This window comes from Lissotriton helveticus, chromosome 2_1 (genome assembly GCF_964261635.1).
Source record: "Lissotriton helveticus chromosome 2_1, aLisHel1.1, whole genome shotgun sequence".
In the NCBI taxonomy this organism is placed as follows: Eukaryota; Metazoa; Chordata; class Amphibia; order Caudata; family Salamandridae; genus Lissotriton; species Lissotriton helveticus.
Window position 1 is genome coordinate 2,039,377,020 of NC_136059.1, and position 23,594 is coordinate 2,039,400,613.

Here is a 23,594-nt window from a genome sequence, read left to right on the forward strand (position 1 = left end):
TTTACCTATGGAGAAGTGTGGCTCAGGGGTTAGAGGCAGCAGACCCGGAAGCTGAGATCGGTCCTGGACCAGGGTTCAATTCCCCGCCTCGGCGGGTCTTGGACTAAAAATTCCACGGCCTTGATAATTCTCACCCCGGTGCCTCCTTGACTCACGGGTTCACACTCTGCGACTCTGGGCAATAGCTTGCTTAATCTCCACAACGGCCCCTCGCGGCGGGATGCCTGACTTTCACCTTGTGGATACCCTGCTATCTCACAGGGGAATACCAGGACGGGTTCCCTAAGCAAGCGCCGGGAAACCCACTGCGGGTAGCTGTGTGCTATATAAGCTCAACTACATTTACATTTACCTTCACAGAAATGTGAGTAAATAGTTTTTTTTCACCAAAGTCTGAGATTTGCAGGGAATAAGAAAACATTTTGGGTTTCACGTGAGGCATATGACCCTGGACTCCCCTGGGTGTCTAGTTCTAAGAAATGTGAGGAGATGAGCCAGGACCCAAAATCCACAGTTAGCCAAGCTGCAAAAAAAGAGATGGTTTTGAGTGGAATAATCTGATCTGTATGTGTTGCGTTTTGGAACCTTTCTTGTCATGGGCATTAGGTCCACCCACACAAGTAAGGTACAATTTTTATCTGGAGGCTTAGGGGAATGTTGAATGGTAGATTACATGCTGCTACCTCTGTGGCCATTAGATATGGCCCAGGAGGCGAGAAGACAGGGCCTATTCCATCAACCGAGGGTGTCCGCCAGGGCTGCATCCTGGCCCCGTTCTTGTTTTTAGTTTACACAAACGGCCTGGAAAAATTCTTATTGGAAAAAGGTTCAGATTTTCCTAAAATGAATGGTAGACCAATACCTCTATTATCCTATGCGGATGATACAGTGTTAATGACCCTAACTGCAAACAGTATGCAAACATGTTTGAATGTTTTTAATGAATTTATGCTGGGTTTAGACCTTAAGGTAAATTTTACGAAATCCTTCACAATGGTTTGCGGACCAAGTGGGACAACAACTCGTAGATTTGTTGTTGATAATTTGATTATTGAGAAGGTCCGAAATTTTTATTATTTGGGTAATCTTTTTAATACAAATTTGAGTTGGGATCCATTAATAACATCACATGTACAAAAGACAACAAGATCAATGGAGGCACTCTTCCGTTTTGCAAGCAAACTAGGCCAAAAACCAATCGCAGAACTGAAGACTCTGTATAAATCTAAATGTTTGCCCGTCGCGACTTATGGAGCGGTGGTATGGGGATATCATAAGTGTGCTCAACTACAAGTTAAGGAGAACAAATTTTTAAAATGTCTCTTATCATTGCCAAATAGTTCCCCAAATACTTTTTGTCACACAGAGTTGGGTTTAGATTTCATGAGCAATATTATTCATGTGTCCCCCATACTTCTGTGGGGGAAGATTTGGTCTACAGAGGATTTGCAGCTCTCAAAAGAAATTCTGAAAGACTGACTAAAGTTGGAGCATGCAATGCAGATCCCGTGGCTGCGCCACGTGAAGGAAACTCTTTATGAAATTGGCCTTGGAAACTTTTATGATAACCCAGTTTCTATTACTTTGGAAACAAGGTCTGTGATTAAGAATGCATACTGTAATACCTTGGGTTCGTCAAAAAATAATGAATATTTGTTAATTCAGAGAGCCAAATTACAGCATCAATTTTATTTATCATTTACTATACACACGCAATGGCGTTTTCATATGACCAGATTTCGATTAAATACACTGCACTTTTTAGTAGCTTTTCCGAAGCAAGGGGTTTGGTGTGAGAGGCTACCCCCCTGCCCATGTGATAATGAAGCCAAACAATGCACTTTGCACTCTGTACTTTTTCGCACACTTTATAAAACTCCAAGAGTCCAATTTAAGAGAAATCAGACCCTGTAATTTTAAAGAAGGTTTTGAGCATCTAAGATCATTGCAAACTCCGGCTATATGTAGTGCTGTGCTTAGCTTTATCAGATTGGCACTTATATTTAGAAATCGTTACTAACAGCAGGATAAACTGGTCTTGATATCTTGTATTTTAGACTGTAAGAAAAGGAAACTAATGAAACCGATAAATTATATGGATATATTAAGCTTATTTGCACATTCCTTTGGTAGCTATCTTACAAAAACTAAGTAGGTTGGTGTGAGAGGCCAACCTTCTGATATATGTGATACCATAGATTGATGATGTATAGCAACATTTTATATTGGCCTTCATAGTTCATAAAATACGTAAATATTCAATCATGGTTGTAAAATCAAGTGGGTTGGCAGGAATGGCTAACTAATTCACATGTGTGATATTTTAACTTAAATGCACAGAGCACTTTATACATGTCAGATTGTGTTTTTAGATATATTTTAGCAGGATAGTATTTTTAGAACCACTGGAATGATTTATACAAGTTTTATATAGAAGATAATGTCCATTGATAATGTGTCTGTGATTTCTCATATGTTGTTTGCCTGAGCCTTTGGATAAGAAATACTGTTTGTGAATTTCTGTATGTTAAAATTGTATACTGAATGGTAGGAAATGAGTTGTTACTACAGATTTTAAAAAGTTTCCTCAAGGAGACATGAGAATATAATGTGTGTTTCAGCCAAACCCTGAGGATTTCATGCATTGTGGGTAAGAAAATGTTGTGAGATCCATGCAAGGCACACTACCCTGGACTATCCCTGTTGTCTAATTTTCAGAAAAGTGTTGGTTTGGTGGGTTTTCCTGGGTGCCAGCTGCGGTAGGGCCCAAAATTCACAGCAAGACTAGTTGCAAAAAGGAAGGGGGCAAGGGGGCGGGGTGAGTGGAAAACATTGATCTGTCTATATTGCTTTTTGGATCTTTTCCTGTCGCAGACCATTTTTATCAAGAGACTTGGCAGAATGCTGAGTGGTAGAACATTCTCCCCACAGATTCCAGAACTATTACTCACAGAAATGTGTTTTAGGCACAGTATGAGGTTTTAAATTACTTCTTGTTAAGAAAACCTCATGAAACTCACCCAAGTCACACCACCTTGGACACCCTGAGTGCCTAGTCTTCAGAAATGTCTGAGTATAATTGGTTTTCCTAGATGGTGGTTGAGCTAGGGCCCAATATCCACAGCTAACCACTCTCTAATAAAGCATGGATTTTGCTGGGTGAAATGTGATGTCTCCAAGTTGCATTTTAGGGTGTTTTGCACAGTGGCCAAGCCGAACCACACAGTGGGGAACCATTTTTATTGGGAGAAATGTGGGTACAAAGAATAGTAGAACATTAAATATTTCCACTTGGATTTCTGTCTATTTAGGCCTTCGAAATATAAGCCAGTCTGCAAGAAAGAAGACATTTTGCAAAATGTCCTCTAAATTGTATGGTAGTAGTGGTACCCACAATTTCATAGGTTGACATAGGTGGACTGTTCTTAATCTCAATATCTGGTGTACATTTTCGTTCTATATATTTTACCATATGATTTGCTCTGTAGTCAGAACACTGAAAAACCATTGTAAAGTGCAGCTCAGTTGTTGATTCTGCGAATGTCAAGTTCTTGGCGAACTTAGACGCCCTAGATGTTCCTGCAGCCAGAACGGTCTAGCGATGTAACAGTAAACTGCTTTTGTAAGTCTACCTTCATGACAAGATTTCACAGATAAAATCATTGTCACAAATCTCTGTTTTTTCTCACTCACTTTCAACAATTCTTTTTAATTTAAACAGTTAGATTCTTTGTGAAAACCTTAGAGAGATCTACACAAATGACCCCTTGCTGAATTGAAATTTTGTCAAATTTTCCAAAATGCATAGCTTTCCAGGATTTCCCAACAATTAGGAAAAAAAAACTTTTTTCATCCAGCTCTGCCTCTTCCTAAATGCTTGAAAAGGAATATTTTGGCACCGCACACATTTGTATGATCCCATATTTATAAAAAAACAGGCACTTTATTGTGCAGAACTTGTTCCCCATTTTTCCCAAAAATGCCAAAATGTGGCTATTTTCTGGGAACCCCTCTATGGGAATTCACAACCCATCCATACCCTTAGAACCACTATGATGTTGGGAAAAAAGATGCAAATTTGACGTGGAAAACGTAAATGGGAAAAGTTATGGAAGTGTTAGCGCAAAGTATTCAAATAGCAAAAAAAGGGCTAACCACTGGGATGGAAATACCTCTACAGTTTAGGAGTTAAGGAAGGCTTAGCTGACTCCACCATCTTGCATTTAATTGGTGGGGGTGACATTATTTGTTCCGTTTTGTGGTTTTGTGATGATTTGCTCTCCATGACTGATGTTGTCGTAGAAGATAGCTGCACTCCAAGTGAGTTGAAACTAATATAAGCAGATGAATGACAAAATGGATTCAAGTTTATTTACAATTCCACTGCAAGTAAAGTTGAATACAGTTTTTCAATTTGATAGAACTGCTAAAAAGAACTGTGTAGGTTTATATAATGAAAACAACATTGCAGAAAGCTAGACATTTGCCTGAGGAAGACTGCTCAGGATCAATTTATAGATATAAACGTCTGACATAGACAGCCATTGAGGCGTGTGTTCCCTCGGGTCTCCCCGGCTTTAAAGTGTTTTAGTAGACCCATCACAAAATAACGACATGAGCGTTGGTTTATTAAATATTTTATTATACACAAGCTAGGATAAGAAATCTGGATATCGAATGCAATTCATTCTGTTGCACGCCCCTTTCACCATGCCTTGAAAATTAGAATTAGCTTGGGCATTCAATATGGTGATAAAAAAGGAAACCCTAGCATCCTTCTCTCATTATTGTATGGAAGACAGAATGGTCGATTAAACACCCTAAAGCACCAACATTTGTATATGAACTTTGATAAATCATCATGCTTCAGGTGATGAATTTGCCATGAATCTTTCACAACTCTTGTTTATCCATTAGAAATATACCATTTCACCTATGCACCACCCCCCTCCTCAAGTGCTGCAAGAAGTTGAAGACTTGACTGTTCAACTAGCACCACCTACAGACCTACACTCCTGCTCCAGTGCATGATAAGCTGTCCATGCACATCTACATAACATAACTTGCTTTATCAGTATGAAAACAAAGGGATCAGATGCTCCTTTTAGGAAGTCAGATAAAACAAATATATACATATTAGTCGACAATTACTCTTGGTTCAATGGATGTTAATAAATGAATGATTGCTCAAGGGCAAGATGAAGAAACTGTTAAGTTTATCGATGGTTCTATCAAAAACACTCTTCAACAGAACAGTTCTCTGTTCAGATCCTACTTAATGAAGAATATTATATTGCAATGTGTGGGCAGAAATAGTTTAGCATTTACAACGATGGTCGTGGTTTGTTAAGTTCAAATATAACACCAGCACATTTTTTCGGGGACGATTGTATAGATTATTACACATTTTCTGCGCTTATTGAGGACAATTTATAGTCAGTAATTGACTTTAAAACAAGAAACTTTAGAATGTCCTCTTTCAATGCCAAACCTAATTGGTACATTGAAATAGTCACTCCCAATGTGATGGTAAACAGAGTTTCTGAAACAGAGTACAGATACTCACTTGTGTATGCTCTCTATTTGCCTGAACAGAGCTGGACATATGGTTGAAACTAAAATAGTTTATGCCTCGAGCTTTCTTGTATTCAAATTACTTCTGCTTCAGAATATGTAAATAGAATTCTGCACATTTCATAACGATGTAAGAAGAAGAAAAAACATCCCGACCATACAAATAAACTTTATATGTGATTAGATGTCCCCAAAGGTTTGCTGTCTCTTCTTGATAATGTCAACGTTGTTTGCCCAGAGTCTCCATTCGACCCTTAGTGCAAGCTAAGCTTATGTGACTGAAAACAAACAATTTTCCAGTTACGTCGGTACACTTAAATGGGGCACGTGTTTGAAAACAGAAAAAGAGACAGAACATGTAATTTTCCTGTAAACTTGAGCACAGGGAATTGGTGCCCTTTATTTGAATTTTTTAAATATACTTTTCCCATACTAAAATGGTAACGTCTGTGTTTGCAATAAAATAAGTTAATATCTGGGCTTTAAATTAACATTTGAAATTGTATGAATTGCATTTTCCCACGGTTTGCTAACCCACGTAATTAAATTACTTTTAAGGTTCAACATCCTCTTAGCTCTTCTCTGTTTTATCATTGCTGTTTATTTAAGGCGTGAGAGACTGACACAGCAAATACTTCAATTATAAATATCATCAGGATTTTGCCCTTCAGGAATATATATATCAGGACACTACTCAGGACATACCTATGATCTTACTGTTCACATTAGACTGCGATCCATAAAAGATAGTTGCATGCAGAAGGGATTGACAGAGTGCAGAGGAATGCGCACCAAGACTTACCTTGTGGCTAACCCTTGCTGCACACACATGCAGAGGTGATTGGCTGTCCACCAACGGTTGGGCGCAAGGCCTATGGTCCAATCATGTGCTGCATTATACCAGCTTCGCACCCCTGCTGCACAAAGCTTAAATTTATTTACAGGTAGCTCACATGGTTATCAGCCACTTGTGGTGGGTTGGTTGAACGACCTGGCCATAGGTCAAGCCCTTCACCAAACCCCTGCTGTGCAAGGGTGTTGGTTGGCTGCTGAGGGCTGGGCCAACCCTTGCTGCACTTAACTAAAGGTTTCCCTTCCTGAACAAAAAAAATCATCATCGCAATGCAGGCACTGCACGGCAGCCCACTGTGCGCCAGCTCAGGGGAAAAGGACAGGACATTCCTGTCCTTTTGTTTTGCCGTAGGGTAGCGCTGCAGGAAGGCCTGCAACGCTGCCCTATGGCAAAAACCCATAAATGAGTGACTTAGAATTTGGTGGAGAGAGTACCCTCTCTGCTAAATTGAAGGTCGGCCTGCCTCATTCAGGGAAAGTAAAAACATTCAAGTGGCCCGAAGGCATCTGAGAAAACTCCCATGGAGAGGTGTCATTGTTTATTTTTTATTTAAAAACAAAATACCACTTTGGGGTTTTGTTTTTAAAAATACATAAAGTAATTTAAAGTGTGCTGTGAGGCGCCACCATGTTGACGGAGTCACATGGATTTACAGGAACCAGCATGGTGGTGGTTCCTGTAAATGCAAGAGATGTTCTGTGGACCAGTGGACATGTTTAAATTGGTGGTCGGGCACTCCCTCAGGGTGATAGTGTACTTTTCTCTGTCACCCTAATGAAGTAAATCCTGTCTGCCAATCTCAAAATCAGGGAGGGAATACCAAGTCCACCAAACCCAAAATCAGAACCTTAGAAGTGCAGCTGAAAGCCTCATCCCTCTATTCTTCTTTGCTTTTTCTTTAAGTCTGCCCTGGAGATTTCAGCCAGAATGTACTCACTTCGTCCATGCCAAGACTATCCTGTTACAATTCAGGTGTAAAAGCATGAGGGATGTCTGTGCCAGTAGTGGATCCTGCAGGTAGTGCTGAAGGGCGGTGGGGCAGGATGGGAGAGGGGCAGGGAAGGGGGAAGTAAACTCCGGCATACAGCTGATCGGAGTTAGGTAAAGACATAAATAAATAAAACGAATTAGATTGCTTGTGCTGCAACGGCAAATGCGTTACTAGTCTCACTGTGCACAGTGAGAATAGTAAGAATCATCATAAGCGGTTTGTCTTCTCTTATTTACAGATTACATTATACAAAGGCAAATATCAAAGTCTGTTAATACTGTTAAGGAACTTCTTTGGAATTGCACCAATTCCCTCAACTAGTAGAAGTTACTTTAAAACGACTTTATTTTATTTTTTTCGTCTCTTAACTATTTTATGCTTTATGTGTATGAAAGTATCCATATATGTGTGGATATATATATTCACTGAAAAAACAATAGGTTTTAGGCATGTTATAGTTAGGAATTAGCATTTAAAGAACCTTAGAAATTCACTAAAAATAACAAAGGCTTCAGGGACATTATAGTTAGTTGAACATTTGACTCATATAAAACCAGAGAAATTCGCTAACTATAACTTGCGCACCCGCAATGCACTGCTGATGATGTCACATATTACATCACTCATGACATGGTCAGTGACATCACTGATGACATCACTGATGACATCTCAAATGACATCACTGATGATATCACTAATAACATCATCCAGTGAACTAAGCTCCATCACCACGCGAATCCTATCCGCCATATTGCTAAACTCGTAAATGATGTGCATTTAGTATCTGACAACTTCGTGGCACCGCATCCCATGTAACATCATAAACGCATGAAGTCACCCCAGCTGCTACTTTGGTATCCGACGGGTACACAATACCAAGCCACGCGTTACATCATGTATGTATGGGGTAGCGCCCGCTGCACATTGTGAATGCGACAAGTACACGCCCTGTGTTATGTCACAGATGTATAGTGTCACGCCAGGTACGCCATTCCCTCGTTTTGTTTTTGTTTCTTAAGTATATCTAAATAATTTTAAACAGTATATAAGAGCAAGCAATAATCTAACATTTTTCAAACATTTATATATTTCTAACTGTAATAAACTTATATTATGATAAATATATTCTGTCAAAATCGCGTCGGGTGCAGCCTCCTTGCACGCTCTGTGTGCGTTTGCCATGTGACCTTAAAAGAAACCATTTGATTGCTTCATAACATTTCCCATTGTAACAGTTGGACGACCCCACCCGTTTTACTCATTCTCTTTACCGCGTTTGATGAGAGACATATCTTCTGCTTAGAGAGCTTTTTTTAAAAGGTTTTTTTGCTGTGTACACATATCTTATACTTCAATCAATGGAGGTGGGGAGAAGGAAATCTCTGATCCATCCGTTTTCCTTATGTTCAAGTCTTTTAATCAGATATGGGGTGGATCACTTGTCCTGCTAACCTGGATACTTCAGGTATTCTATCCGTCCCTTGATAAAAGAACCCTCATGCACTCGAGTTTTTTGGCGTTAGTAGCGGTATATCTTGGTTCTCCGCTAAAATGCTCGAGTGTCTGCATAATCACGGGGTTGCTTTGTATGCAGCCTCCACCAGGAGGTAGTCATCCAAGGTTATGTGTAGTAGTGTCCAGTGATAAGTGGAAGTGGTGAAACTTAAAATAACTCAAACATCCAGAAACCTATTTTATTATTCCAGAGTTGGGTTAAGTTCATGAAAATATCTCTGGTATGCGTTATGAGAATTTTAGGGTTCCCAATGCTACCTATTCTCGTGATTTAAAAGGTCGACATGTTTCAGCCCTTTTTGTCAGGATGATCAGTGGGCTTTCTTCAGGACCGGGTTGTGTAGGTGAGAAGGTGACGTATTAATCCCTTCTTTTCGAGTCTATCTTTGTGCCTCTGCGCGTGCTATTATGTGCTTCCTCGGATATCCAGGGAGTCTGTACGGGGGTCTTACTCTGCCGATCCGCCGTATGCTGCTTGTGCTGACTCTACTTTCCAGGGTCCAGGAAAGTAGAGTCAGCACAAGCAGCATACGGCGGATCGGCAGAGTAAGACCCCCGTACAGACTCCCTGGATATCCGAGGAAGCACATAATAGCACGCGCAGAGACACAAAGATAGACTCGAAAAGAAGGGATTAATACGTCACCTTCTCACCTACACAACCCGGTCCTGAAGAAAGCCCACTGATCATCCTGACAAAAAGGGCTGAAACATGTCGACCTTTTAAATCACGAGAATAGGTAGCGTTGGGAACCCTAAAATTCTCATAACGCATACCAGAGATATTTTCATGAACTTAACCCAACTCTGGAATAATAAAATAGGTTTCTGGATGTTTGAGTTATTTTAAGTTTCACCACTTCCACTTATCACTGGACACTACTGCACATAACCTTGGATGACTACCTCCTGGTGGAGGCTGCATACAAAGCAACCCCGTGATTATGCAGACACTCGAGCATTTTAGCGGAGAACCAAGATATACCGCTACTAACGCCAAAAAACTCGAGTGCATGAGGGTTCTTTTATCAAGGGACGGATAGAATACCTGAAGTATCCAGGTTAGCAGGACAAGTGATCCACCCCATATCTGAATAAAACACATATCTTATACTACACACAACATGCAACAATCATCTTGATCAATATTCATGGTCCCTGGTTTATGGAAGATCTTAGAAAACAAAAACAGATTTGTAGGAATCTTGAGAGACATTGGCACAAATCACACGATTTGGAAAGTAAATTGCACTATAAAGAAACACTGGCCATATATAAAAAAAATGATTACCGAGGCTAAGAGGAAGTTCTTTAGCAAACAAATAGAAAACGCTAAGAATTCCAATAGACAACTCTACGAAGTAGTGAAGCAGTTGGCAGGGAACACCCCTGATTTGGCTCCCCCACCTTCCCAATCCCTCTGTGATGCCTTGGCCAATTTCTTTTATTCATAGGTTAATGACATTTATACAGCCTTCTCGCTCAAGGACAACGCCATTGCCCCTTCTACCTGTATCACACCAGTGGATTGTTCTTTAATCCAATTCAAAGAAGTCACAGAGTCACAAATAACAGATATTATCAAACTCATAAAATCAGGATCGGCTCTGGACCCATGCCCACCAAAAATTTTCCCCCTGTTATGGACCTACTATCACATGTGATAACACAAATCTGCAATGCCATGTTCAAATCTGGGATCTATCCAGACATGTTGAAAAACACTCTCTTAAAACCACTTCTAAAAAAAACGCATCTGGATAAAGATGAATTAAAAAACTACAGGCCAATAGCCAGTCTTCCTTTCTTGGCAAAAGTGGCAGAGAAAGCTATGAATCACCAGCTGTCCGAATACATCGAGGAACACCACTTGCTGGATAATACCCAGTTAGGATTCCGTAAATTCCAAGGCACGGAAACTGCCCTCATTAAAGCCGCTGAGGATATCAGAGTCATCAGAGACCAGGGAGAAACAGCAGTACTTGTACTGCTGGACCTATCCGCGGCTTTCGACACAGTTGATAACTCCATTCTGATCGACCGTGTCGAAAAAATGGGCATCCAACTGGAAGCAAAGAACCTACTTGCCTCCTTTTTATCCGGAAGGACTCAGGCTGTTACCATAGGACCTTTCCAGTCGGCTGACCTGTCTCTGCCCTGTGGGGTTTCCCAAGGCTCATCCCTAAGTCCGACACTTTTTAACATCTATGTGTTGGACCTAGCTAGAGTTATCAAATTATATGGGATGAGCCTTACCTCCTACGCCGATGACACCCAGCTAGTCCTCGCCATCAATAAGGATGGAGAAGAGGTGGCAGAGCGATTCCAGGAGGGCATGTGGGCAATTGGAGAGTGGATGGCCTCCAATTGCCTTAAACTTAACTCCGAGAAGACGGAGGTTGTCATCTTTGGGAAACTCTCCCCAAGCTGGTCCACTGTTTGGTGGCCGTCATCCTTTGGAACTCTGCCCAATCCTGTCCCAAGGGTTAGGAACTTGGGAGTGGTTTTTGACGAAAATCTTAATTTCGTTGCCCACGCCAATCAAATAGCAGCAACAGCATTCCACAAACTAAGACTCATAAGAAAAATCATTCCACTCTTACCAGAAAGTGCCGGAAAAACGTTGGTTAGCACACTGGTTTTATCCTCACTGGATTACTGCAACAGCTTATTTGCCAATGCACCAACTCAGGTGGTCAACAAAATGCAAACCAGTCAAAACGCGGCGGCAAGACTGCTTTCGAGAATCCCCAAATTTAAACCGATTGCTCAAACGATTAGGAACTACCACTGGCTCACGATTAAAAATCGTATAAAATTTAAGACACTTTGCCTCGCATTTAAAGCATTGCACAATCAAGGCCCACAGTTCCTCAGAGATCAATTAACACTCTACTGCCCTCCTAGGCAACTGAGATCCACGACACTGCATCAATTGAGAGTACCACGCACAAAGACAGTCTCTTGGGGAGACAGATTGTTTATGGTCACTGCAGCCCGACTCTGGAATGTCCTCCCACTGTCGATTAGGTCAATTCACTCTCTCCTTTTATTCAGTAAAAGGTTAAAGACCTGGATGTTCAACCAGTAACCCATCTCATGAAATACCTTCTGGAGAGTCATGCACTGAGTCTATAGCGCCGAGACGCCCACGGGCATTTGTTCGCGCTTAACAAATATAATAAATAAATAAATAAATAAATACATTAGCCTTCCACGTGTGATTGCCATGCATCTCAAACGCTCCATTCAAAAACAAATATGTGTTACACGATGCCCCTGTGCTCCCTTTCGGCCTGGGTATTTTTGGCTCTAAGAAGTATCAGGAGCCACGGGCAGAGTGCACATCCTAGATAACATGTGACAAACAGTAAACAGCAATGTGTAGATTTATTTTGCTGTACGCTCTGTTGACAGGCTTTGCTAATATACTAATGTATTATATGGGAGACTTTCAGATTCACATTTGACATGCATTCCTTGACTGTAATGAGTGTTATCACTTTGTATGATGTAGCCTCACTGCTGATCCTCCCTCATCTGACCACATTCACATGTGTACCCTTTGCGATAGAAACACTTTCAATAATACCGCACACCATTGACATGCATGTCTGCGCATATCCACAACCTTGACAATGACATGTAATGTTCACCATTCAATCTTTTCAAACACCATCTCATTAACGATGGTTTCTGCCCTCCCGACACATGCTACACCAATGTAAATTGCACACTCTGCGAGGTCAAAACTACAAAAGAAACACACATATGTACAGTTCCTGGCCATACAGGAACTGAACAATGCCCCGGTCCCAGGAATGTTTATTCACACCCCTACGCTGGCCTTGTGTACGCAAGCCCAGCCCACTTTGCGTAAGTTTAAATAGGATAACCACAACAACGCATGTCCCTCTTCATCCACACTGTCTCAGGTGATACGGCCGCATCCACCTCTCATATCACAATGCGCAATAAAAAAAAAGGGATCCATGAGGTGTATACCATCCTGCAATCATCACTCCAGCTGAATTGTGAGCAATGCTGCCTGTAGTGTTTGCTCACACAATAATGACAGCAGGTAAGAAGAGTGGCCTGGGTGCACAGGGCCTCTAATTGTGCGCGGCGGGACGGGTGGGGTGCATCAACCTGGCAGCGCAGGTGCGAGCACACGATGTTGCTGTGCGTAATGATGTGATCTCTGACCTCATTCAGTCACATCTCTGTCTCACTTTAACCGCATGCGTGCGGGCGGAATTCCGCTCGCACGCTGAGAATTTGTAAAGCCCATTATTCATGACGAGCTGGGCTCGTCATGAGCGTGCGAGGAGGCTACCTCATGACGAGCCCAGCTCGTCATGAGCGTCGAAAGGGTTAAGGACCTGCTGTACCATACTGTAGGCCTGAGCAAGCGGGCAGCGCTGCCCTACAGACACCTGTTAAGCGTGATGCTTTGGGAGGCGTGGGGTGCATCACCCTGAGTGCGCATGTGCGAAAAAATTATGTTGCCATGCGTAATGATGTGATCTCTGACCTCATTCAGTCACATCTGTCTCATTTTAAGGACCTGTTGTACCATATTGTAGGCCTGAGCCAGCGGGCAGCACTGCCCTTCAGACACCCGGCGTTGGCTTTTAGTGCACTGTAGTGAGCTCGTTACTAAGTGTACATGCGCACACGCTTCCACCACTGCATTACACGCGCACATTTTGCTTCTAGTATGCGCTCTGTTCCTTTCTATATGAACCTTTGTATAATGTATTATTATTTAACCTTGTGAATTCTCTAGCACTCCAACTCCTCTTTGAACCACGATTACCACTAACAGTTGGTAGGTTGTACTTCAAAAAACGAAGGATGCACTCGGCTCCTGTTTTCTATCAAGCTTGAAATAAACCTTCATTTACCTCCAGACGTTTCCACCATTAAATTATTTCTCCCTTTTCAGACATTCAATTGATTAGCTCAAGAAGGGCGGAGAGGGAGCTGACCCAACAATGATGCGCTGGGCATTCTGACACCTTCCATCGTGGTATCAAGACACTGTCCCCGACCGGACATCTGGTCTCCTATCGTACAAACGTACCCCGGTCTCAGAGCTTTCACCAACACGTTGTGGGACACACCAGTGATGGCAGGTGAGCAGTGAATTCTCAGTGTGCAAGACCTCCAATTGAGCACAGTGCGGGGGAAGGGGCTGGGGCACCGCACCCTGGGTGCACAGGTGCATGCAAGCGATTTTCCCGTAGCTAATAATGTAGGACTATATTATCAAAGAACAGTGATAACATTATCGCTGCTTTAGCGGCAGGAAACTGCCGCTAAAGTGGTGATAGTGGGCTTGATAATATGCCCTTGTGAATTCCTGTAGAAGCCCAGGTTCACACCAGAACCTGGGCTTCTATGGGAATTCACAAGGGTATATTATCAACCCCTTATTGTCGCTTTAGCCGCAGTTTCCTGCCGCTAAATCGGCGATATTGTTATTGCCATTCCTTGATAATTAGGCCCCTAATCTCTGGCCTCATGTGTTTCATTTTAAGGACTTGCTGAACCACACTCTTTTTCGCGGACCCCAGAGTCCTAGACAAACAGGTGACAGGCGGGTAACCCCTTAAGGGCTAGGTGCAGTAGGCCAACGCTCTGTCTCCTCCTCCCTCTCTTCTTTTGACTCTCCCTCCCCATCTCCCTTCCACCCACTCATCCTCCATTCCATTCTCACTATAATCCTTTCATTCGGACTCCCTTTCTTTACCTCATCCACATAGCACACATACTTATGTTTCATTTTTATCTTGCAGGTTTCCTACGCTGCTTCCACTGGAGTGCAACCCACGTTTTTTACATTATACTGTTTGTTCTATTAAACTTACGTTTCTATTTATTTGTGTTTTAATAAAGGTTACTCTTTTTTTCTAATAAATAACTGAGTGTATAGGTCTTCTTTTTCTGACAACACATGTCTAATATGTATTGTGAAAATAATTTCTTAATAGGAGATTTTAATGGCAAACCTTTCTAATATTACAGCGCACCTACCAAACATAATCTAACTGACTATTAGACAAATGAAGCAGGGTAATTCTACAACTGCAAGAGTTCTATGAGTGTATAACTTTATAACATCATAAGTAGTGCCTGTGTGATTACAGCACAAATAAGGCACTTCCTAAGACCACCGAGGCTTCAGGGACTGCCGAGGCCCACCCTGCGTATTTAAATAAAGCCCCGGATGTGGCGATCCCTGAACTTCAGTTGCCTCGAACCCCCTGAACAATTAGTAAACAATACCCAGGAAGGGGGCGGTCCCCTACGCTGCAAAACGTCCCTGTGCCCTTCCTCACCTAATTTACATGTGACATTAGGATCCCCAGTCCTACAGGGACTCCAAATATAATAATTGTATTGGCCACGGAACATTACCCACCAGGGGCCTCATTTAAATGAACAGGTGAGAACCCGCTTTTTTTTTGTTTCTTTTTTCTCTCCATTTTTAAAATCCGCATCCCCTCTATTAACGCAATATGAGGTTTTCCTCCTCTCGCTTCAAATAGTCAAAAAAGTATTTGCTATCACAGGGTGGAAGCCATGCACCAGCTTGTCACCAAATTTATGTAGTGAAGAGGCAGACAGCAGTGGATCCAATAGGTAGATGTATTGCAGAAAAACAAGACACCTGAAACAGCCACCAACAGGAGCAGATAGCAAGGCAACCCTCTTCTCCAGCACTGTGTACAAACTCTGCAAGGTTCCCCTCATGACAGCCGTACATTCTAAAATTACATACTTAGATTCTAGTAGAATTACATACTAACATTCTACTATGACTTACATTGGAATGCTTCACAGAGCACATGACTTTACAGCAATGAGCTCATGGTTTCATTCGCGAGTCTTGAGACCAGTAGGGGTAAGTATTTCGCTTCCCACTCCCTATATTGTATAAACACAAACTAACACTACTCCCACAGATATGCTACAGCGCCAAGAGCACATCACTTTACAGCAATGAGCTCACAATTTAGGCTCACAGTTTAATCCTCAAGTCTTCCCACCAGTACAGGTGAGTAGTTCGCTTCCCACTCCCTATATACTAAAACCGAATACTAAAGCTACTTACACAATTATACTACAGCGGCTAGTATCCTAGAGCGACCCAAGCCCATCACTTTACAGCAGAAAGATCCCGAAAGGCTTAATGTTAGAAACGCAAAGGGTGCACTGCCCAAGGTAGACGCACTGGTAACCAGAGCGCTATGTGGAGGTGGTGCAACTGGGTGAGTGGAGAGCCCTTAGAACCATTCAACAATTAGTAGAGTGAACTACCAACTACAAGAAATGCGGGGGTACCCAATGCACTCATAAATAGTAAATAACATGTTATGTAACATTTTTAAAGTAATGAATACAAAAAGACAGAGCGGCAGAAAATTGTAGGAAACTCCAGTGGGAAAGTAGTCCGATGGAGTCCTTTATTGTGTAGAACAGCCAGCCAACACGTGTTTCATCACTATTGCGAATCCTAGGGGCTAAATATGGCTGTATTAGAACCAGAAGGTCGCTTAGCTGGTGATACTTCCGACCCAACCGGGCCCGTGACCATAAGTAGAATATCAACAGGGAAGTGACCACCACACCCAGTATTAAGTGTTATTTACTATTTATGAGTGCATTGGGTACCCCCGCACATCACTTTACAGCAATCAGCTCGGTTTGATCCCTGAGTCTTCACACCGGTAGGCGTGAGTACTTCGCTTCCCACTTCCAGTATAGTATAACCGCACGGTACGGGTCAGTAGTTCGCTTACCACTCCCTGTATGGTATAAATGCCTACTAACACTACTTGCACACCTATACTACAGCGCCAAGAGCCCATCCTTTTACAGTAATCACCTCATTTTCATCCCCAAGTCTTCACACCGGTAGGCATAACTACTTTGCTTCCTGCTTCCGGTATACAATCAACACACAGTAGCGGCCTACTGACACTACTTGCACACGTATGCTGCAAACACCAGACCACATCACTTTACAGCAATAACCTCACAGTTTTGATTCTCGGTTTCATACTCGAGTGTAGCACCATATCATATCAGCACCATGTCACTCTGAGCAACACCGCCATTTCAGACTGGTAACAGTGACTACTTCGCTTCGCACTCCCCCACAAAGCTTACAGTGCTCCTACCTTTCTTTCCTACTCTTTTCGCCCTTTTTTCCCCTTACTCACTTCAACGGAATCACAAAATTGCGGCCAACACTTCCTAGTTGCAACACCATCACAGCCAATAAGCAGCAAGCTCCTGCTCGTGACGCCTCAGCCAATCAGATGGCAGAATTCCCAAATATCGATATCTTTAAATTTCGATATTTTTCAAAGATTACTGAACGGATTCATACCTAGTAAACAAAAGCGTGCTTTCTACACCAAGACCCGTCTCCCTGCCAAATTTGGGGTAATTCAGTTCACCCGTTCAACCTGTAGCCTTATCTAAACTTTCCAATGGAAATTAACATGGAGAAAACAAGTTTTGGGACCCTCTTTTATCTCTGCCCCCCCCTTGATGAATCACCCTCAAAGTTTTAACATAGGAGCTGATATGAAGAAAGAATTGTTTTTCAAACTTTCATGAAGATTCATCAAATGACGCCAAAGTTATAAGCAAAACAAAAAATGCTCTACCTATGGAAACTCGGTCTTAACTCTATAACTACCTACTGGCAACCGCCAGTAGTTAATAAAGAAAAAACTAGAATAGTTCCTTGATTCTTTTAGCTTTCAAATCTTCTCTCTATTACTGGCTTTCTAATTTTCCATATAAATAATTTTATTAATATTCAAGTACACATAGAAGTCAGAAATGCAACGTATTCTATCAACACACTTTCTAAAACATTCTACAACAAGTGGAGGTTAAAAGTTCATAATTTTTTTTAAACTTAACGATATTTTGCAACATTTGCTCGAACATTTAACGGCACATGCAGGTTAAACGTTCACGATTGTTCTAAGTTCGAACACTGCATTCCAAATGCAAGTAGCAGGTGTTGTTGAGTTGATCAAATTTTATCCTATAATGTGTACTCCACGTTCAACCTGCTTTTTCTTAACCAATCACAAAGATGTTTTTTGACAAAACGAATGTGCACCCTACTTTTAAAAGACAATGATTTTCATCTCCCAATCAGGTACCATTTTGTATGTTAAAAGAAACCAGTTCCCTATCTTTAAACAGATCGATTATTCTACAAAGGAACTGCATGATCTACAGACATCTTTCCAAACCTTCCAGCCATACCTTCAAAATGCTAGTGTGGATCGTAGGGCATAGCTATGTTTTCTGCTGCAAGAGGTATGCAGAACAGAGACATATTGACTTAGACCTAGGTTTACAAAATGTGGACATTAAATGGTTTGGACAGAGAGAATTGAAGTGGCACCAATTGTTGCCGTTGGTTATTTGCATCTCCAACACCCCGACCTCATGATTGTGCACTGTGGTGGAAAACGACCTAGGCACATTGACTGAGGTAGGTTTGGAAATGCTTATGAAGGACACCTTTGGACAACTGATGTTACTTTTGCCTCAAACCGTCTTTGTATATTCCAATACATGCCAAAGACAGAAGTGGAAATGGTCCAAACAATTTTGTCCTCCGATTGAAAAATCTTTGAAGAAAGTCAACAAAGCTGTGTCTGCATACCTCAGACACCACAAAATGGGCTCCATCTACAACAACAACATACGTTTTGATATGGCGGATATATACAGAAGTGATGGAGTACACTTCACAGATCAGGGAAAACCGAGTTTTCCTGACTACCTTGAAGCTGTGCATCCACACTTATATTTAGCTCTTTTTAGGGCAACCCTATAACTTACAACTTAGGCCCGCTATTTTAGGGCCAGATAACGGCAAATCCCGCCCCCTCGCCAACATTTATTCTCCACTAAGCTGTGGTGCAGCGGCCAGACCATCTCACTTTGCAGCACAGATCCCCGGCTCTACTCACCCATAAGGTTGAGTAGTTTGCACTTTACAAATACCGTTTTGATTTACCTTCACACTTTCTATACAACACCACCTAAGGACCATATACAAGTTGAACACGTGTGGTACAGCGCCCAGAGCAAATGACTTCACAGCATAGCACACACAGTTTAGGCGCACGGTTTCATCCATGAGTCCAGCAGCAGCTCAATTTAACAGCATGAGACTCTACGCAATACCTCACTTAATTTCTGTACACTGCACTTTCAGACTGGTAGGGGTCAGTAGTTCAACAGCTCGACTCTGAGTCCATGAGCAGCTCAGCTTATGCCCCCAGTGCCCTCAGACCCATAGGAGTGAGTAGTTAGCACTTCACAAATACCAAATTGATCTGATACGTGCAAATTTACCTTCACACTCCGTCTATAACACCCCCTAAGCACCATACACAAGCTACAATGTTCGAAACAAAAGTTCATCCAAGTAGTTATAACTAAATGCTCACACTACTTAGAAAGGTATGGCACAGTGCCTAGAGTACATAACTTCACAGCATAGCACACACAGTTTAGGCTCACGCTTTCATCCCTGAGTCTGGCAGCAGCTCAGCTTAGCACCATGAGACTCTGGACAATACCTTACAAATTTTCTGTACCCCAGGACTTTCAGACCAGAACAGGTCAGTAGGTATAAACACACGCTGACACTACTTCCACAGGTGTTGAGCAGCGGCCATGGCTCATGACTTCACAGCATAAGATACACAATTTGAGCTCACCAGCTTACCTTAGCAGCAACAGACTCTAGGCATTACCTCACTTAATTTCCGAAATCCACCACTTTCACGCCGGTAGGGGTGAATGCTTCGCTTCGCAACCCCTCTATAGCACACCCTAAACACCCCACAGAGGTTACAGTGCTCCTACCCTCCTATTTCCCACTTTTTTCCCCCTTTTTTCCCCTTACTTGCTACAACAGAAACACAAAATGGCAGCCAACACTTCCTAGTTGCAACCGCTCGCAGCAAATAAGCAGCAAGCTCGTACTCGTAACACCTCGGCCAATCAGAAGGCAGTATTCCCAAATATCGATATCTGTAAATTTCAATATTTCTCAAAAGCTACAGAATGGATTTACAGCAAATAAAGAAAAACGTTTTTTCTACACCAAAGACCCTTTTCCCCGAATTTGGGGTAATTCCCTTATCCCGTTCGACCTGTAGCCTTGTCTAAAGTTTCCTATGGAAATTAACATGGGGAAAACACGTTTTGGGACCCCCCCTTTTTTCTCGGCCCCCCCTTGATGAATCACCCCCAAACTTTCAACATAGGAGCTGATAACAAGAAAGAATTTGTTTTAAAAATCTCGCTAAGATTCGTCAATTGGCTTTAAAGTTATTGGGAGTAGAATGTTGCCATTTTCCTACGGTAACTAGGACCTAACTATAACTACCTACTGGCGACCGCCAGTAGGTGATATATATATGTGTATAGAATGATGCTTATACTGTTCAAATATAACTGGGATCACAAATAATTTGAACAACCTGTAATTATTACATATTCCAACAACATATCCCATGAAGGCTATAAGGAGATAAATGATCAGCACACAGAGAGGCTCCGATCCCTATCGGTAGTTCTGTAATCGGTCAGTGCCCTGCATTCCGATACAAACAAACTGACACACACATGCGCAGGTCAAATAGAGGCCGCACGCAGGCCCCTGGTGCCATTCAATGCTACGCGAAGACAGACGCGGACGTCCATGCTGCTTTCCTTCAGTAAGTGCCCTGCACTGGGTCATCCCATTAGGACTCTGCATGCCCCTGTAACACGCACTGTTTTAGTGATAACCAATTAGCTCGGCATTTCATAAATGAGGACTATAATAATTGCATTTGGAACAAACCCGATTTAGCGTTGCACAACCAAAATCACTTTTACTTCACCGTGACGGATTAGCTGTTAAACACCCGTTCCAGCCATAGTACCACATGCGGAAGGAGCACTGTTTCAAACAATGCATCACTGCTCCAATTTTCGCTCTTGTCATGAAAGCGTTTTTAAATCACCGGTTTTAACCCAGAGCTGGTACTGGTTCTTTAAGCACGGCCGGGGCACTCTAACTTCACAACTACAGGTACAGAACCTCTGAGCACGCTACACTTTTGGAACAATCTATCAAGGTGGCACGGTATTTATAACAGTAGGACCGCACCAGCTCCCTTTAATATATAATGTTTTACCAGTTAATTCACCTGAGGCACTAATTCAGTCCTACGAGTTTCACATCACGTAATTCACCTAGCGCAACCTTTAGAGACATGTAATAGAGTTGGGACACCGCGACTTGGCCTTGGGCACTACTTACAATGAAGCACAGTATGGCAGACTGTATGCTGCATGGGATTTCCACCTTTCACATCACCACTGTGTATAGCGACATTACTGACTTTCCCCTGGTTTGGCTAACCATAGGCTCCCCCATTTTTGCATTGCAGGTGATCGCTACGGGGGCACCCCCCAGAACGACCCACCGGCTGGTGTTTAGGATCTATTATAATAAAGGAATACGGTATGGACCTCAACCACGATAGAGTTCCATAGTAGAGGCCTGATTTGTGCCTTGATTGTTTTTATAGAATCCACTTCTCCAAGAATAACTATTGAGTCTGTCGGCTGACATTCTCTCCCCCTCTCGAAGGACCCATTTAAGAAAGTGCATACATTCATTCAGGTGAGCCCCTATTGGTCTTCATAATTTTCATGACTTACTGTTGGCACACACATGGTTCTGACTCCTCCTTCCCTTGTCTTACATTGACAGGCTTTCCTACCTCCCCCTTTTGAGTCCTGATGAAGATTCGACACAGATGCATTCAAGTCTGCACTAACATATATGGTCGAAAAATTGATGTTCTTTACGTGTATCGGTCCACACAAAGTCTCAACTAAAACAAGGGAATAATTCATCCAGTTGTGACAATTGCATTCAAAAGTAGACATCCATGATCTAATGTTTTGTCTATTTGTATGATTATGTGTTATTTGTTTCAGTTTTGTATAGCACCCTATCACCAGTCATGACCTGATCACTAAATGTATATAAAGCCTATGTTTTTCTTTGTTTTGGACGGCTATCCAAAAAATTGAGGATCTATTCACATCCAAGGTTTATACTAAAAAGATTTACCTTTTGACCCATATCTGGTAGTGTGTGTCTCCTTATATCCTCCACGGGATATGTTGTTGGAATATGTATTAATTACAGGTTGTTCAAATTATTTGTGATCCCCAACAGAACCATTGTTGTTGTTTATCTTCCATACTCAGGTTCTGAGGGTTACTGGGTCACCCTATTACTTCTAATGGCAAATATAACTGGGAAGCAACAAATTGCTGAACAGCGTAGAGAGCTCTGCAGTTGAACTTATTGAGGTGATTCTTCAACTATTTCTAAATTCCCAAAGGGGCTGAGTAATTCTCATGGCATTGGGATGCATAGATTGAGAATACCTACCTTTTATTCTTTACATTTTGCTTCTCTTCATCTCTAGCTCACTTGACTCTGTCTAGTATCTAGGTTTTTGGCCAGATAAGACAGTGTACCTTTCTCCTGGTTTTATTCAATCAATCAATCACAGCATTTATATAGCGCACTACTCACACGGCGGGTCTCAAGGCGCTGGGGGGGGGGGTCTGCTACTGCTCGAACAGCCAGGTCTTCTTGAGCTGCTTCCTGAAGGCGAGGTGGTCCTGGGTCAGGCGGAGGTGGGTCGGAAGGGAGTTCCACGTCTTGGTGGCCAGGTGGGAGAAGGACCTTCCTCCTGTGGTGGCTCTTCGGATGCGGGGGACGGCGGCGAGGGCGTGGTTGGTCGATCGAAGCTGGCGTTTGGGAACGTAGAAGTTGAGGCGGCTGTTGAGGTATCCTGGGCCTTGGTTGTGTAGGGATTTGTGTGCGTGGGTGAGGAGCCGGAAGGTGATTCTCTTGTTGACCGGGAGCCAGTGCAGGTCTCTCAGGTGCCCGGAGATGTGGCTGCGGCGGGGGATGTCCAGGATGAGTCGCGCTGAGGTGTTCTGGATCCGCTGGAGTCTCTTCTGGAGTTTGGCGGTGGTTCCGGCGTAGAGGGAGTTGCCGTAGTCCAGACGGCTGGTGACGAGGGCCTGGGTGACCGTCTTCCTGGTCTCAGTGGGGATCCAACGGAAGATCTTACGTAGCATGCGCAGGATGTTGAAGCACGACGAGTAGACGGCGTTGACTTGTCTGGTCATGGAGAGGGAGGAGTCCAGGATGAAGCCCAGGTTGCGTGCGTGGTCTGTGGGTTTGGGTGCGCTGCCCAGGGCGGGGGGCCACCAGGAGTCGTCCCAGGCGGAGGGTGAAGAGCCCAGGATGAGGACTTCCGTCTTGTCTGAGTTCAGTTTCAGGCGGCTGTTCATCATCCACTTGGCAACGTCTGTCATCCCTTCGTGTAGGTTGGCTCTGGCAGTGGCGGGGTCGTTGGTGAGGGAGAGGATCAGCTGGGTGTCGTCGGCGTAGGAGATGATGTTGAGGTTTTGCTGGCGTGCGATGGCTGCGAGGGGGCTCATGTAGACGTTGAAGAGTGTTGGGCTGAGCGAGGAGCCTTGAGGAACGCCGCAGATGACTTTGGTGGCCTCCGATCTAAA

General features: G+C 42.8%; 1 protein-coding gene and 1 long non-coding RNA gene across 2 annotated transcripts in view; one reads left to right on the plus strand and one right to left on the minus strand.

Annotated features, from left to right (window-relative positions):
* Positions 1 to 14,859, plus strand: part of LOC144819028 (uncharacterized) — a 231,077-nt gene extending 216,218 nt beyond the window's left edge. The window contains exons 3-4 of the long non-coding RNA XR_013607201.1: positions 13,882 to 14,071; positions 14,735 to 14,859. This is a non-coding gene — a long non-coding RNA (uncharacterized LOC144819028). The remainder of the gene's footprint in view (positions 1 to 13,881; positions 14,072 to 14,734) is intronic.
* The window catches only part of FSTL5 (follistatin like 5), a 2,936,723-nt gene that overhangs the window by 84,531 nt on the left and 2,828,598 nt on the right, over positions 1 to 23,594 (minus strand). The window lies entirely within an intron of this gene.